This window comes from Haematobia irritans, chromosome 2 (genome assembly GCF_050003625.1).
Source record: "Haematobia irritans isolate KBUSLIRL chromosome 2, ASM5000362v1, whole genome shotgun sequence".
Lineage (NCBI taxonomy): Eukaryota > Metazoa > Arthropoda > Insecta > Diptera > Muscidae > Haematobia > Haematobia irritans.
Window position 1 is genome coordinate 90,150,535 of NC_134398.1, and position 16,634 is coordinate 90,167,168.

The 16,634-nt window shown below is 35.2% G+C and overlaps 1 protein-coding gene and 1 long non-coding RNA gene across 2 annotated transcripts in view; both read right to left on the minus strand.

The window, feature by feature from the left end:
* LOC142225735 (proton-coupled amino acid transporter-like protein acs) overlaps positions 1–16,634 on the minus strand; it is a 46,670-nt gene that overhangs the window by 26,734 nt on the left and 3,302 nt on the right. The gene's annotated exons all lie outside the window — the stretch shown is intronic.
* On the minus strand, positions 6,399–7,703 carry LOC142225736 (uncharacterized). The gene is made up of 3 exons (XR_012719391.1): positions 7,256–7,703; positions 6,729–6,952; positions 6,399–6,661 (listed from the first exon to the last, which is right to left on the minus strand). It is a non-coding gene; the product is annotated as an uncharacterized LOC142225736 (long non-coding RNA).

The window sequence follows — 16,634 nt, forward strand, 5'->3', positions numbered from 1 at the left end:
AAACGCCAAGGTATTTTGCACACTACCAAAGGGAATTTCAATACCCCCTAACGATATCGGCTAAACCGTGGGAGTTTTGCGATCTTTGCAGGATTTACTCCAAGACCATTCTCTTTCGCCCATTTCTCAGTCATCCGGAGGGCTCTCTGTATAACATCTCTGATCGTGGATGGGAATTTTCCCCTGACTGCTAGAGCCACATCGTCTGCGTATGCCACCACTTTTATCCTTTCTTTTTCTAGGGGAACCAGAAGATTGTTTATAGCAACAATCCAAAGAAGAGGTGATAGAACTCCTCCTTGGGGAGTGCCTCTGTTCACATACCTTTGTATGTTTGCTTGTCCTAGTGTGGCCGAAATACGTCTCCTCATTAGCAGTTCGTCTAGCAGCCTAAGTATACCCGGATCAACATTCAGAGTTTCCAATCCATTTAATATAGAGCTCGGATGGACGTTATTGAATGCTCCCTCGATGTTTAGAAACGCCACAATTGTGTATTCATTGACAGATAGTGAGGTTAGGTTATGTGGCAGCCCGATGTATCAGGCTCACTTAGACTATTCAGTCCATTGTGATACCACATTAGTGAGCTTTCAATAAAGCTGACTAGTTCATGCAAAGCGGTCTCAGTAGACCTGCCCTTCGAGTATGCATGCTGTCGTTTCGAGAGCAAACTTGAATCGACGCTAGTTCTAAGGTAAATGTCTATCATCATCTCCAGAGTCTAAAGTAGCTGATTGGTCGGAAATCCTTCGCACTCGAGTGCGAGGCTTTTCCCGCTTTAGGTATGAAAACTACTTTTGTTTCCCTCCACTTTTCTGGAATATATGCTAAGTTTATACATCCTTTATACCACCGTCAACCAGGGGATAATTCTTTCAGTCACTGCTTGTGACTCCGCCGGAGTAATTCCATCAGGTCCGGGGGATTTGAATGGCTCAAAGCTATTTAACGCCCTTTTTATTCTAGCTTCCGATACAATTTCCTCGATAGGAAATGACCTCTGAGCCACAGTGACATCGCCAGAACATGGTTCAACCGTGTGATTTCCAGGAAAACCTGGAGCAGAGTTAGTGGATGCTAGTACCTTCCGTAGTCTGGAAGCCTCGGACGTATTCTCAATACTGCTGCAGTACACATTCCTAGAGTTATGCTGAGCCATTCTCAGTTCTCGCTTGTATCCTCTCAGATTCTTCTTGTAAGCGTCCCAATCCTCAGGAGCTCTAGTGGACTATGCTTTGTTAAAGAGCTTCCTGCAGGATTTTCTCATATTACTTAACTCCGTAGACCACCATGGTGGTCGATTTTTTCCCTTGGCTTCCCTCTAGGGCATGCAGCTTTCAGTGAGATGTTGAAGGCCTTAGTAATACGCTCCACTGCGTGTTCGATATCTTCCACAGTGCTCTCCTTCGGCTTCGCAAGATTTTTCATCTTCAGACTCTTCATCTTCTTGTCCGTTTCGGAATCCATTGGCTGATCGCTTTTGTATACCTTAATATGGATATCATGAAAGCCATAACATACACGGCCTTGGGTCTGGGCTAGATGTGGCATCGACCCAATGGTCAATATAAACACCGCATGTCGTCTTGGTCCATCCACCTCATCCAAACGACCAACCTTCCAATCGGCGGTTGGAAGATTTGGGTTACATTCCTTTAGTCTGTTTAGTATTGACTCAGGATCAGGAGGGTTTGCAGGTATACATGCATGTGCTCTAGGTTTAGCCGATGTCTTTTTTATCGACTAACTCCAAAGCCGCTCCTTCCCAAACTTCACCAATTAACATTAAAGCAGCTTTAAAGCAGCCCATAGACCTCTGGTCCGCAAATGCTATCGTCCTTGATACCATCCAGCACCTTGCCGTCGAGGATTTGGTCCGGGAAACTTTTTTGAGTCTCTGAGTAGATACCAGACATCGCGTTCTCAATTTCCCCCATTTTTGCTTTGGAACCATACCGTCCAATGCTCCTTTATTAATAATAGCCATCACAAGGCTGTATTTTGCAACTGAGGCAAACGATATTTGATCCCGTTTAGAGGATGGCAGTTCATCCGGTGATAGCTCCCTTTCCGTTTGCAGGAAAAAATGTCCCATTGTTCCGCATGAGGAAGGCTGTGAAATAGATTCGCTTGATACTGACGTTCAACAAACGGATGTGAGTATACAAGGTTTTCCTATTTTCTGCATAAAGGTAATTACTGTTTCTACAATGAAATAATCCGCTATTAAAAACACGTCCGTTCAGTTCGACGGTTGAATAACATTATCAACAATGTGATGTATTGATATTGTTTCGTCGTAAACACTTTAATCCCGATTTATTAACTACCCTTCCAACATTTTTTGAATTTGACGGCACTACTGAGAATCCCCACCACGTCGAAAACAATCGTACACGACATCAAAAACTGGTCGGAAAAGCGCCGTCATTATTGAGAAGTTGTACCACGCCAAGTTACTACAAAAAAGTTTCTCATAAGTGCAATTATTAGGTGTCTTTTTAGATTAGTTTAGAACGACGCCAATAAGAGCCCCTGCAAACTATCAGAAAAGTGCATTTAAGGTACTTGTAAAAGAATCATTGTGGTCAAGTAAAATACGATTGTGTAGATGTTTATTAATTTGATTAAACATTTATAAATAAAAAATATAAATATAACATCTTTCCGTTTATCCCATCACATTTAACATAACTTTTTTCATTAATAAAAGAATCATGTTGATTTACACGTTGCTGATAGACGCTGCAACATGTAACTGTTGCAGCGTCTATCAGCCGTTTTTTATCCTCGATGGAGGCAGCGTGTATGGAAAAATATCTGAAAAAACAATCACTTAATTCCATTTGGAAAAGTGAAAATTGTTCACCATATACCTTTCACAATTTAATAGTAATAATTATGTTTTCAGAACTTATTTTCGTTTTTATTTAAATAAATTATAATAAGCTAGTTGCGCTTGGCATTTCACAAAATATAAAACGGCTCTTCTAACAATAGTGTTGGCAAAATACTTTAAGGACTACTTTAAAGACTAAAAGAAAACAGATTACTCGTTTATCCAGGACATCTCCAAAAATATGCAACACTGTCAACAGCTGTTTAAAAACAATCACAGAAAAGATGTGAAATCTTGCATTTTTAATGTATGAAATGCTACAATTAGTAATAAATATTTAATGCTTCGATTATTTATGACACTGTATCACTTTGAATTTCATGTTTTTCGATAAAATAGTCACAATAAATTGCTATTGTGAATCGAAGAAGCGTCACTTTATCCAAATACAATCTGGCAACACCGGCGCGACTTGCACTGATTAGATGTTCTGGATAGAACACCAGTGCAACGATGTTCTGGATAGCCCATACAAATGTTGCATCCAGTGCAAAAAGAAAACAGCCCTAATGTATCGATACCCTCACTAACGCAACATGCTGCTTGAAAGCTACCTTACTTAACACACAATATGCAAATTACGTTATTGTAGTCGAATATGTCAAATTTGTCAAATTATCAACCAACACAAACAAACAAATCGAAGCAAAGCGGTAAATACAAACTAAACAGCGGCAAAATTAATAAAAAATAAGAATGCTTCAGCCTCTTAAAAATTTACAACAGCCGGAAGGATTTATGTTCTGGTGCAGCAGGTGGTAGGCCATATCATTCATATTGGTATGGATTTGTAAAAAAGAATGAAAATGGAAAGACTGTCGCGCAATGCAAGAAAATGTATCCGTAACACGGCTGGTAATAGGATGAAATCCCATCGGTAAGTATTTTGCAGTGCAAGTTTGTTTATTTTAATATTTTCCATTTGCAGGGAAAAATGTCCCATTGTTCCGCATGGGGAAGGCTGTGAAATATATTCGCTTGATACTGACATTCAACAAACGGATGTGAGTATACAAGGTTTTCCTATTTTCTGCATAAAGGTAATTAATGTTTCTACAATGTATATTTTTTATACACGTTGCCACCATCAACATCCCAAACCAACAACAAAATTTTTTTCGAAAAATAACGAAGACAGATAAAGCCAATCGGGCAGCTAAATTCTTTTTGCTTGTAATGTACCTTTTGTAACAACAAACAAATATTTTAAGGAATTTTGCAAGGAATTTTTCATCTTCACGACACGTCTTTGGAACTCTCTTCCAAATAACATATAAATAATAAGCAATTCTAATGCATTTAAAAAAAGCTTTACAAACTATATATATTAATAGTTCATATGTTCATTATAAAGACACTAAAATGTTTTTGTAAGATATATTTTAAATGTCTATTGTTTCTGTTTCTTATTTACTTATATTACTTTAACTTTAATTTTTTTAATGATTTTATTTTTTTTTTTATTTTTGTTTATTGTTTACTTCTTGCATAAAAATATATATTTTTAGTACAGTCATTTATAAGATTTTGTCTTGTACTAAAATGACACAGATAAATAAAGAAATGAAATGCATCCAACTTATAAAGCTCCAAACAGAAAAATATTAGGTGGGCCACTTTTAGACGCACTGCATCAAGAACAAATTGATTTTAATAAGAAATATTTGATAGAAGGTATTATTAATAGATAGAAAAATTCCGCTTCCAACACAAAAAATGTAGCTGCGTTGTTGCACAACTGCGATCATAGAATTTTTCTCGAATCTTACGACTTCTCCAACATTAGAGGAACTTCTGAAAACCTTGCGGATATTGTAAAAAAGGCGTTTAATTTGGGCAAGGATAGATATGGTGTCAACGTTTTTGCAGTTGTAACAGACAATGCCGCTAAAATGGTCTCGATGGGTCGAATTATTAGCCTAATTCATACAACTTGTAATGCACATACCGGAAATTTGCTATCGAAGGATATAATTCGCAAATATGGAAATATTACAGATTTAAAATCTACTTCCACAATTAAATCTGGTCAACAACGCTAAACAAGACTTCATTCACAACTGGTTGAAAATGTAGAAGTGTTTCAGGAGGACGAAGTCTACGAAAACTTTGCAGTACTTGGCAAAGTTCATAAAATAATCAACGAATTCAAAAAAGTCCATCTCGAAAACAAGGTGTGTTTACTTGGCCCTGTGGCCATGCTAGTAAAAACTGCCAACGATTAGAGTTCTCCATAGCGGATTCTTTGGAAGGATGGATAGACCTACTTACTAATGCAAAACCGGAATTGTACGAGGTGGCTAAAGAAAGATGCAAAATCAGCAATGTGGAGTTGACTGCAAACACACACAAGGCTTTGGCAAAATTTGCACGTAAGCTACTAATGATACCAGCATCCACAGCCCAACTGGAAGGAACTGGTCACATGTTTACACTGACCTTCGAAACAGGCTAGAATCGGAACGATCGAAAAAATTGTTGGAAGTATATTTTTCTTTAAGAATAGTAAAGGCGACTTTAAATTTAATATAGAGGAAATAGATTCGTTTGAAAATGAATCTACAATATATTTTATGTTTGCTTAAATTAGTCATATGAAATATATAGAAGAATATGTTTAAGTTTTGATAGGTTGGATGAATTGGCGATCTCAAAAAACGTTTTACAAAATAAATTGTCTGGAAAAACTTTTCTTTATTTTTAATTTTTCAATCAATATTTTGATTGAATCCAAAGAGTTACAAATTACAAACACATTAAATTTTGTTAAGTTTATATTTTTTGTTTATTTTTTTGACACGCTAATTGTTAATGAAATCATTAAATAATCTAATTCTAATAAAAATTTACATAATAAAAATTTTTATGTGTGTGTGTGTTTTTTTTTGTCAAAAACTTATTGTTTTTGCTATGTAAGGTAAAATAAAGGTGGAGGTAATGTGGAATAATATGGTTAAAGTTTGCGTTTGTAGTGGACGATGAAAATGCACAAAATATGTTGGTTTATGATTGGCTAGAAGAGCTGGCAATGAAAATTAAGTTTTTGAAATCAAATGTGGTAATAAGCAATCGAAATCTAGTATGCAATACGATTGATAAGCATGATTTCAGAGTGCCGTGATACATTCACACAATTTGTTTTTTTTTTTTTATTTCAATCACGAAAATCGTGGATTCAATCATTTTTTTAATTGAAATGTCTTCAATCGCGCAAATGATAGTATCAATCACCCATTTTGATTGAAAACCAATACGATTTTCAATTAAAAATTTAATTGACTTTTGTCACTGAATCAATTAATTGTGTGATTGAATCAAACGAAAACGTGATGATTTTTAACATAAAATTCAATCACAGTTTTAATTGAATCAATTAAAATTTTAATTAATTTCGCGACAAAAATCTATCAACTATTCGATTCATTCAATCAAATAATTAATTGAAATTGGCTATAAATTCCATTCAAAAAATTTATTTGAAATAAAAGAAAATATGTGTTTCTTATAAAACATATTCAATATTTTATTATTTTTTGAATTATGCAATAGACAAATAAGTTTGGTTCTTCTCATTTGTGTGTTTTGTTCTAACATAACTTACACCTACAATTTCTGTCAATAACAACTATAGGGTCAAAAAATAAACTATATAAATCATTATCTTCCTTATCATAATAACCATGTCAGCATGTTCCTTCTAATATGTAGATGCGCCTAGATTTCCAATAAATCAGCAGCCTGTAAGCTAAATTAGTTTTTCTGAAAGTAAACAGAATAATTCGAATTTAATTTTGTTCAATTAAAAGTTAATTTTGTTAAACATTACCTGTATATAATATCAAGTTCAATTCTTAGTTCCAGTTTGCAAATTTATAATCTTCTTTTGCAGTTGTAGTCTTTTAGGTGGTGCATTAAGGAGCTCGGTAATTTAATTCCGTTCCAAAATTTCCACGCATTGAAATCGTCTATTAAAATTTGAACCAATCAAAGACCAAAATTATGGGGAAGCAGTGTAATATTTGGTATTATATTGATGATACTTTGCAAATTCTGGAAATAGAAGAAAATATAAATGGAAAATATATATTTTTATTATTTTCGGATATTTTTCATATTTTTAAATCCAAAAGAAAGAACTTTGTACCATTACATAATTCAGCTCATTAGTTTATATATCAGATATACTGTTCTCTACTTGGGTTCAAACTGAAAGAGTCAGGTAAAACAAAAAAGCAATTTAATGCCAACGCTACTTCGCAAGGTGAATCTTCCAACAAACCCATACCGCTCTTGGTTTTAAGAAAACTAGGAGTGAAAAAATTTATAATTTTAAAAGATCAATAAGGTACCCACCTTTTGATTGCAAACATATTCTTATATATTTGATAAAATGATGGAGTTGATGGGATAGATTGGTCAATTTCACGAAATAAAATTGGTCACTAAAAGAAATGAATAAAAAATATATTATTTTAGTCGGTTTAATGTAAACAGGCTTCAATGGAAAACGGTATTCATATTTCACAATTCCTTACCTTCAATAAACGAAGATTGTTTTCCATTTTTACAATACCACAAAACACAAACACAGGTTCAAATGCGTTCTGTCATATATTTTTTCAAACCTTTACCACGGGGCCATTTGTTGTTGCACACTTCATCTATTTCAACCCTTTGCTATGATTTGTTGTTGCTTTCAAAATATTTATGCACACATTTTGAATGCAGCAGACAGAATGTCGCTAATCATGTTATTCAATTTACGCGAAAAACAATAACCCAACCGTTCGTTACGAGTTACATCCACAGACTGATCTCTCAATCACACATTGTTGAATAAATACCCATTCTGTTGTTCTCTTTTCGCTCTTTCCATTGCTCAAAATTATTCAATTTAAATCACAAAGGTGATTGGATAAATCCCATGTATAATTGGAAACGGAAAAATGTTCAATCGTGTTTGTAATTGAAAATTATTTCCGAATTGATTTACAAATTGATTGAATCAATTAATATTTTAAATGGAAACGTAACAAATATCAATCATTTTTTTAATTGGTTTTTATTCGGATTTGATTATTTAATTGAATCAAATGCAGTTAAGTGTTTAATTGAAAAAAATTGTGGTGATAATTTTTTGTGTGTTGTTAAAATCATTACAAGAGTTAAGCAGTCAATACTCAACTGTTTTTTCACCTGAATTGGGGTTGTGTATAACTTTAAAAGCCAACATTAAATTGAAGGAGGGGCGGTCCCAAAATTTTTATGCCATATAATTTTCACAATACGAGACTGTACGGTCGGAGTTAAAATGGTTGGAAGAACTGGGTGTACCGAAGTCTGTTTCAACAAGTGAATGGGCAGCGCCGATGGTGGTAGTTAGGAAACCAAATGGGATGTTGCGGATCTGTGCCGATTTTAAAGTGAAGAATTATTCCACAAATTACAAGGAGGTCAGTTCTTTACGAAAGTAGATTTGAGCGAAGCATATCTACAGGTGGAATTACCGGATTGTGCAAAGAAATTGAAGGTGATAAGCACTCCATTCGGGCTGTATCAATTCCAACACATGCCTTTCGGTGTATCTAGTGCGCCAGGGTTATTTCAAAGACTAATGGAAGAGGTTTAAATGGTTATTCCTCAATGTGTTATTCCTCAATATTTAAATGGTTATTCCTCAATGTCCTATCATCGTCACTAGGTCAAACAATGAAAATCATATTCGGAATGTAAGAGAAGTACTTTACAGGTTTGAATCGTATGGGTTAAGATGTAAGCAAGAAAAATGTAAATTTGCCCAAAAGGAAATTGAGTATGTTGGACACATTCCGTCCGAGAAAAGAGTTCAGGTAATTCGTCTTATGCCACGGCCACAAAAGATACACGAGTTGGAGACGTTTATTGGAAAAGTTAATTACTATAATAAATTCATCGATAAATTTTCAACACTCGCCGCACCTCTAAATGAGCTTAGGAAAAAGAATGTGATGTTTAAGTGGACCGAAAAATAGCAGTATTCATTTAATCAATTGAAAGATGCGATAGTTAAAGCGACAAAACTAGATCATTTCGATGACAATTACCCCATCATACTGGCAGTCGATGCATCCAGCAAAGGTTTGGGCGCAGTTATCTCTAACAAATATACTGATGGGACAAAGTGGCCGGTAACGCATGCTTCGAAAACTGTAAATAAATTACAACAATCGTATTCGCAAGTGGAAAAAGAAGCGTTGGCGGTGGATTTCGGTGTCAAGACGTTTCATCAATATTTATATGGATGGCTTTTCGAACTATTCATAAGGCTTTGACGACAATTTTCCACCCGGCTAAAAAGTTGCCTATTGTAACCCTTCATCAGCTGTAGCGATGGGCTATCGAGTTGTTAGGGTGCGAGTTTTCAATTCGGTACAAGAAATCGTCAGATAACGCAAATGCTTCAACAACAAGTTGTTGAGTTGTTACATGATGGACACTGGGGTAAGAGTCGTATGAAATAAATGGCCAGACATTATGTGTGGTTTCTCAGCATTGACAAGGCAATAGAAGAAAATCACAACAAATGTAAAATATGTATTGAATCAACTGTATGCCTGAAACGTGAGTTCGCAGCTTGGCCAGAAGCAAGTCATCCATGGGACCGAATTCATTTGGATTTCGCTGGTCCATTCCATAATCGAATGTGGCTTATAGTGGTAGATGCCTACTCAAAATTTCCATACACCATAGAACTCAATGCAGCCACGACAGTGTCAACAATTGCATGCCTCCAACGAATTATGTCGATCGAGAGACTCCCTAATACCATCGTGACGGACAATTAGACGCAATTTAGGTGGTGTGTAGGGTGACCTATTGACTTTTTAAAATCTCTGTAACTTTTTTGTTTATGAATATACGTAAATACTTCAAAAGCAAAAGTTTCATATTTTGTTAAGATCTTTATAATGGTTATCAGAAATGAGCATCAGAAGCGTATATGAAACGAAATAAAAAAAATTAAAAATCAAATTTGACGTCGGAGTCAAAAATGACCAATGCACGAAATATAGCCCCTGATCAACCACGAACAACGATATGCGTTTCTTTTCGATCGGACAAATGACGACTCAGCACAATAAATATACATATACCTGGCAACCCTACTATGTTCAGCTGAACAAATTTTTGCATTCGGGAAATCAATTGAATTATAAATAATAGTAGAACATTAATTGATAAATAACTTTGGTCATCAATCAAGTTGCTACTCATTTTATTATATATTGGAGTTTCTGGTGTTTGCTGCCGCTATCTTGAAAACGAGTCGGTTTTTTTACACGCATTGGTTTGAGCTCTATCGCCAACTGCAATTGTAAACAAATTCTTCTTCTTCTATCATGGCTCCCGCTAAACCTTTGATTTGCCCTTCTTGTGAAAAGCCAATTGGGAAAGTTTATTGTGTTGGATGCTCTAAATGCAGCAACTTTTTCCATCCAAAATGTATTGGTTTAACTGATACTGAAGTTAGAAACAATAAGTTTCTTGGATATACATGCGATAAATGCACTGTTACAAGCAGTAAAGTTGTTGGTTGTAATGAAGTCACACATGAGTCTGAGCCATCGAATCATTGTTTTTCTGATATCATTATTAATTCGCCCGAGCAATGTGATGATAGAATTATTGAATCTCCTAGAGGTGGCATTTCAGAGGCTAGTATGAATAAACGTTTCAATGATCTATCGGAGACTTTGAGAAAGAGAATTGATGAGCAAATAAAAAAATGCACTGACAATTTCCACGCCACAGTCGACGAAGTTGTTGGCTCCTTTCGTCACGAATTTATGGGAGAGCTGTGCAAAATAAAAGAGCAGGTAAAGCAATGCAATGTGAAAATTACAGCTATGGACGACTGCATAACTCAACTAAAAAAAGAGATTTGTGATGTGAAGAATGAAGTTCAATCACTTAAGGTGATTACTTCTCATGTTAAAATCCTCCAGAATAAAGTAGAGTACATGGGGAAGCAGAATAATATATTGAATCGGCGGTTAAATCGATCAAATATTGTCATTAGGGGTCTTCCTAACGGAATTCGTAACCTTAATGAAAATATTATTAAAATATGCAGCCTTTGTAATGTAAATGTTAACAGCACAGACTTGCAGCACTGTTGTTACCTTGGTAGTGGATCGTCAATACTAGTCAAATTCAATTCCGTACTTATGAGGGATATGGTTATGGCAAACTATCATCGCGGCCAGCCTATTAAGCTAAGTGCTGTAATGGGAGGAGATTTACATTCTAGAATCTACTTGAATGACCATTTAACTCCAGTCTCTAGCCGTTTAATGTTTCTTTGTCGTAAGCTTTGGAGTATGAAAAAATTTCGAAAATACAAATTGGAGAATGGTGATGTTCCTAATGTTGTAGTAACTTTTTCTGACGGTACGGAAAAATATCTCACAGTTGAGGATTGTGAGAAACTTCTTCAAGAAAATGCCAGGAGTGAAAATTTTTTGCAGACGTAACTACATCTTTCTTATAATTATTATGATACTCTCTTATAATTATTATTACACTTATGATCTCATTTATACAGTGAGCGGAATAATGGGGTGTACATACGTATTTGTTGCAAACTACTTTATTTAAATCTTTATATTTACAATTTTATTAATATAAAGTCTTTATTTCTCTAATTAAATTTAAACATAAAAATGAATAACAACCCTATGTTCAGTCTATTTTGACGCTCACTGTATGTACATATGTATTTATTTCCTCTTTTATTTGTACACACAACAATTTTTTTTTTTTTCTGATTCCATCACGAAATTAATTGATCCACTTGATTTTTATTTTTTAATTGAAATGTCTAATCACGGAAATGATAATGTCAATTAAATTATTGATCCAATTTAAATTAATTGATACTACCAATTTTTATTATTGATTCTGTTTCGATTGAGGGATTTCTTGAATCAATTAATTTTTTATTGGAAAATTTTCGTAGTTGTTTTCTGTGTAGATTCACTGCACACATCCTAAAGTAGTAGTACTAGAGTTAACGTTTCTGAATTACTATGTATTACCATGTATTTTAATTGGTTTTCCTTGCCACAGTTTAAACATGATTTTACTTCATATCAAATTTTATTTTGTGTTAACTATTCGGTTCCCCAGCATAGGCTTTCTTCATTTGATTTATTATTATGGGTTATGACAATCTTGGACCCATTGTTGATAATGCTTCTTATTTCAGAGACAAGTTTAATTCACAACAGGGATGCTTATCATTCGGTCACTTGAACTGCCAAAGTATTCGCCCCTCTACTTATAATACGAAAATTAATGACCTTGGAGCCTTACTTTGAGGCAGTAAGTTCGATTTATTTGGGGTATCTGAGACTTGGCTCAAGTCCTATGTAGCATCCAAAGCTGTTTCGATTCCTGGTTTTTCGTTTGTACGTAACGACCGTCCTAATGTTCGTGGAGGCGGAGTTGGTATTTATATCTCGACCAAACTAAAATTTCGTATAGTTCATCGCTCGACGGATTTCGGGATCTGCGAATCCCTTTTTATAGAGATTGGTTCCGGTGCTAGTAAGATTTTATTTGGAGTGGTCTATCTGCCGCATGGCAATATTTCTTTATTTGAGAACACTCATTATCTTTTGTTTGCGAGGTACGAAAATGTGGTTGTTGTTGGAGATTTCAATTGTAATTTATTTAATGTCACCCGATCCTATGACATGCGAGCTTCATGTTCACGTATGGGTTTATCTATTTTTCACAATTCTCTACCGACGCACCATGATATTGTGCACTCGTCTACATCGTTACTTGACTATGTACTGATAAGCGATATTTCATGTCTTAGAATGTCGGGCCAGATCCAGTGTCCGTCAATTTCCCGTCATTCATTAATTTATGGATCTGTTGATCTGGGCCTACGTAGACATTGTAAGTTCTTAGAATTTCGGGATTACAGTAGAATCGTTTGGGCTGATGTTATTGCATATTTGTCATCTATTGATTGGTACCCTTTTTTTGCGTGCTCTGATATTGATTGTCTTGTTACATTCCTAGGTACTCATTTTCTAAATCTTTTTGGATTTGTCCCGGTTGTTCGACGTTATGTATCCGAAGATTTAAGTTCTTGGCTTAAATCAAGGGATATCCTAATGTCGAGATCTCTCAGGGACATTGCGTACAAGGAATATCTTAGGCATCCGACTGACGTAAATCGTCAGGTTTATCGTAAATATAGGAACCGAGCGAAGGCCATCCTTCGGAGGGAGCGTAGACGTTACTACACGGAGGCTTTTAGTGGTATGGGTACTTCACAGATGTGGAGAGTTCTCCGTGAAGGAGGTTGTATATATAGTGATGATGATTTACATGGCGTATCTTTTGATGCGTATGATCTCAATAATTTCTTCGTTATGTCGAACTCGAATGTAACAGACAGACCGGATTTGAGAAGTGAATTGTTTTCTGATTCGCGCTTTTCCTTTGATTGTGTTTTCGAGGAGGACATTATCAGGGCTATGGACCGTGTTAAATCTGGCTCTCTTGGCGTAGATGGTATTCCCATTAAATTTATTAAGACTTTTTTCCCTTATATTTCTCGATGTCTATTTCACCTATTTAACACTATGTTTATGACATCTGTTTTCCCCACCGCCTGGAAGAGAGCTCGGGTTATCCCTATTCCGAAGAGTAGGAATGTGACTTGTATTAATGATATGAGACCTATTAGTATTCTCCCAGCTCTATCCAAGATTGCTGAACATTTAATTAAGAGACAGATACAGGAATATGTTGACGACCGTCAGATGCTTAGCAGTTTTCAGTATGGTTTTCGGACAGGTCTAGGTACTTCCTCATTGCTCTTGGATTTGACGGAGACGATAAGGGGGTTTGTTGATACTGGTGAGAGTGGTGTGCTTGTTGCTCTGGATTTAACCAAAGCATTTGACAGGGTAGATTACATTAAGCTGATTGGTAAATTGAGGACCAAATTTTTATTTAGTTCTGATGCCTGTAAATTGATTTTTTCGTACTTATCAGGCCGCTCCCAATTTGTCCAATTTGATGGCATTACGTCCGATACACTTTCAATTAGTAGTGGCGTTCCTCAGGGCTCGGTCCTAGGTCCATTGCTTTTTATTCTATATCTTAAAGACCTTTGTAGCTGCATTCCAAAGTACTGTATTCCTTTCCTGTATGCTGATGATATCCATCTCTTTTTCCATAATAGTTGTATTTCTCAGCTTCAAACAAGTGTTGACTGTGTCTTGAATATGGTTGGTACTTGGTTGGAGTCTAATAATTTAGATGTCAATGTCTCGAAATTCAAATACTTGCTTTTTGGACCAGTACTTGAACAGCCGTGGAGAATTGATGTTACTTATAAAGGTACGCCAGTTACAGGTGTTGATGTGATGAAATGTTTGGGTGTTTTTCTAGACGGAAAACTTAATTTTGGGGCCCATATTGATTACTTGTTTTCGAAGGTATTAATTTCCCTACGTAGGCTCTACAGTACTAACATGTACTTACCCTTGTTTGTCAGGAGAAAACTTGCGTTTGGTTTACTTATGTCGAATATTTGCTACTGTATTGAAGTGATTTCCGGTACGACTGGGGAGAATATGCATAGGCTAGAAAGGATATTCAATATGGTAGTACGTTTTGTGTTCAGTTTGGGTCGATTTGACCACGTTTCGGAACAAGCTATTGAATTCCTTGGGATGCCTTTTGCACTGTACGTTCAATTGCGGAACCTGATCTTCTTTTATAGGGCCATCCATTGTGGATCTAGGTTGCTTTTTCTTGATAAGGTGTTTTTCTCCAGATCGACTCGCAATCCACAGATTATGTTGCCTCGTATATCGCATTCTATATGTGAACGTTCCTTCATTGTCCGCGTTGCTCGTATATGGAATAGACTACCTTTAAACCTTCGTAGTTTTAATTTTCCTATTAATACTTTTAGAGCTAGGTTTTTGGAGCTTTCTTTACCACGAATATAATCATTGTTAACGCATTATCAACGGGTGTTCCATAACTCTAAATACACATTTGCAAGTCCTTTGGCTGGGGAGCCATTTTTTCAACGCTTAATATGAGATATTTACTATATCTTAATATATATTTAACATTTAGTATTTTTACTATTTATAAATATTTTTTTTATTATTATTTCTATTTACTACACCATTGTCTTAAAGATTTTATCTAGTTTTTTTTTTTATATATACCATTGTTGAAGTTTATATTTTATTACAATTTTGTGTGATGCAGGATTTTAGGTCTATTTATTGACTTTTGTATCACTTTGTACGATAATAAATGAAATGAAAAATGAAATAAATTGTATTTCGGGGAGTCGTAGGGTGCACGGAAAAAAAGTTTTGGTGTTGTGAAATTGTCTTCGAATATGCTATTTACAAAACTGGGGGGTGACCGCATCGACTTTTTTTCATGTACATTATACAAACTGAAAACATTGTTCTCAAACGACACCTACACCGCAAAACTAAAAACTGTAGAATTTTCTTAGTTGTCATAAATTTCTATACTGATTGACATTTATCTTCATCAATTGTCATTCGATCACTTCCTTTTGAGCTTTCTTAAAATGAGCATCGAATTGTAATCCTTTCAAAAGTGTTTGTTAATAAAGAATATTTTTTAAATTACAACTCTAAAGGCCGACACACAATGAACACGCAGCTTAATTCTTTGCTTCAAAAAAGTTGAAACGGTCATAATTATATGAGTGTGGGCACAATAAATATAAGCTTGGCGCCGAAGCGTGAAAGTAAGTTAAATAAATTTTAACTTTTTCGGCTTCTATTGGCTTCTTTGCTTTTGACGTTAAAAACATTTGTTGCTTGCAGGTTTGTATATGGAAATATAGGGTTGTTTATGTTGTGTTGGAAAAAAGCCGTTTAAAGCTAAGAAAAAAAGCTACAGCATACGCCTGCTTTTTATGCCCACCACCATAGAATGGTGACGGCGGTATAATAAGTTTGTCATTCCGTTTGTAACACATCGAAATATCGATTTCCGACTATATATAAATTCTTCATCAGGGAGAAATTCTAAGACGATATAACCATGCCCGTCTGCACGTCTGTCTGTTGTAATCACGCTACAGTCTTCAATAATGAAACAATCGTGCTGAAATTTTGCACAAACTCGTCTTTTGTCTGCAGGCAGGTCAAGTTCGAAGATTAGCTATATCGGTCCTGGTTTTGATATAGTCCCCATATAAACCGACCTCCCGATTTGGAGTCTTGGGCTTATAGAAACCGTAGTTTTTATCCAATTTGCCTCAAATGTTTTGATATAACATAGCCTCCATATAGACCGATCTCACGATTATACTTCTTGACACGCAAAAAAATTATTCTTTCCTCCCAAACGAAATTTTAGACAAACAAAGATCGTTTCTCATTTGCTTTTCGCTGTAAGGAAGTTTCTTTGAAAGAAAAGTATATACTTTTTGTGATAAACGTTTATTCTTTTCCAGGATGTAAAAACAATTTCATAAAGACTAACTCAAAAAACAATCTTTTCTGGTTAATTGCATTTTCCCTCACATCTTTCTCACTTCCACGTGGTTTTTTAGTTCTTAGCACCTAAATATTTCTGTAATACTAACAATGTAGAAGAAATTATTCGATTTTATAAATTTTCTAAATTTTACCTTTCGCCTGTACGGAGAATCGAACCG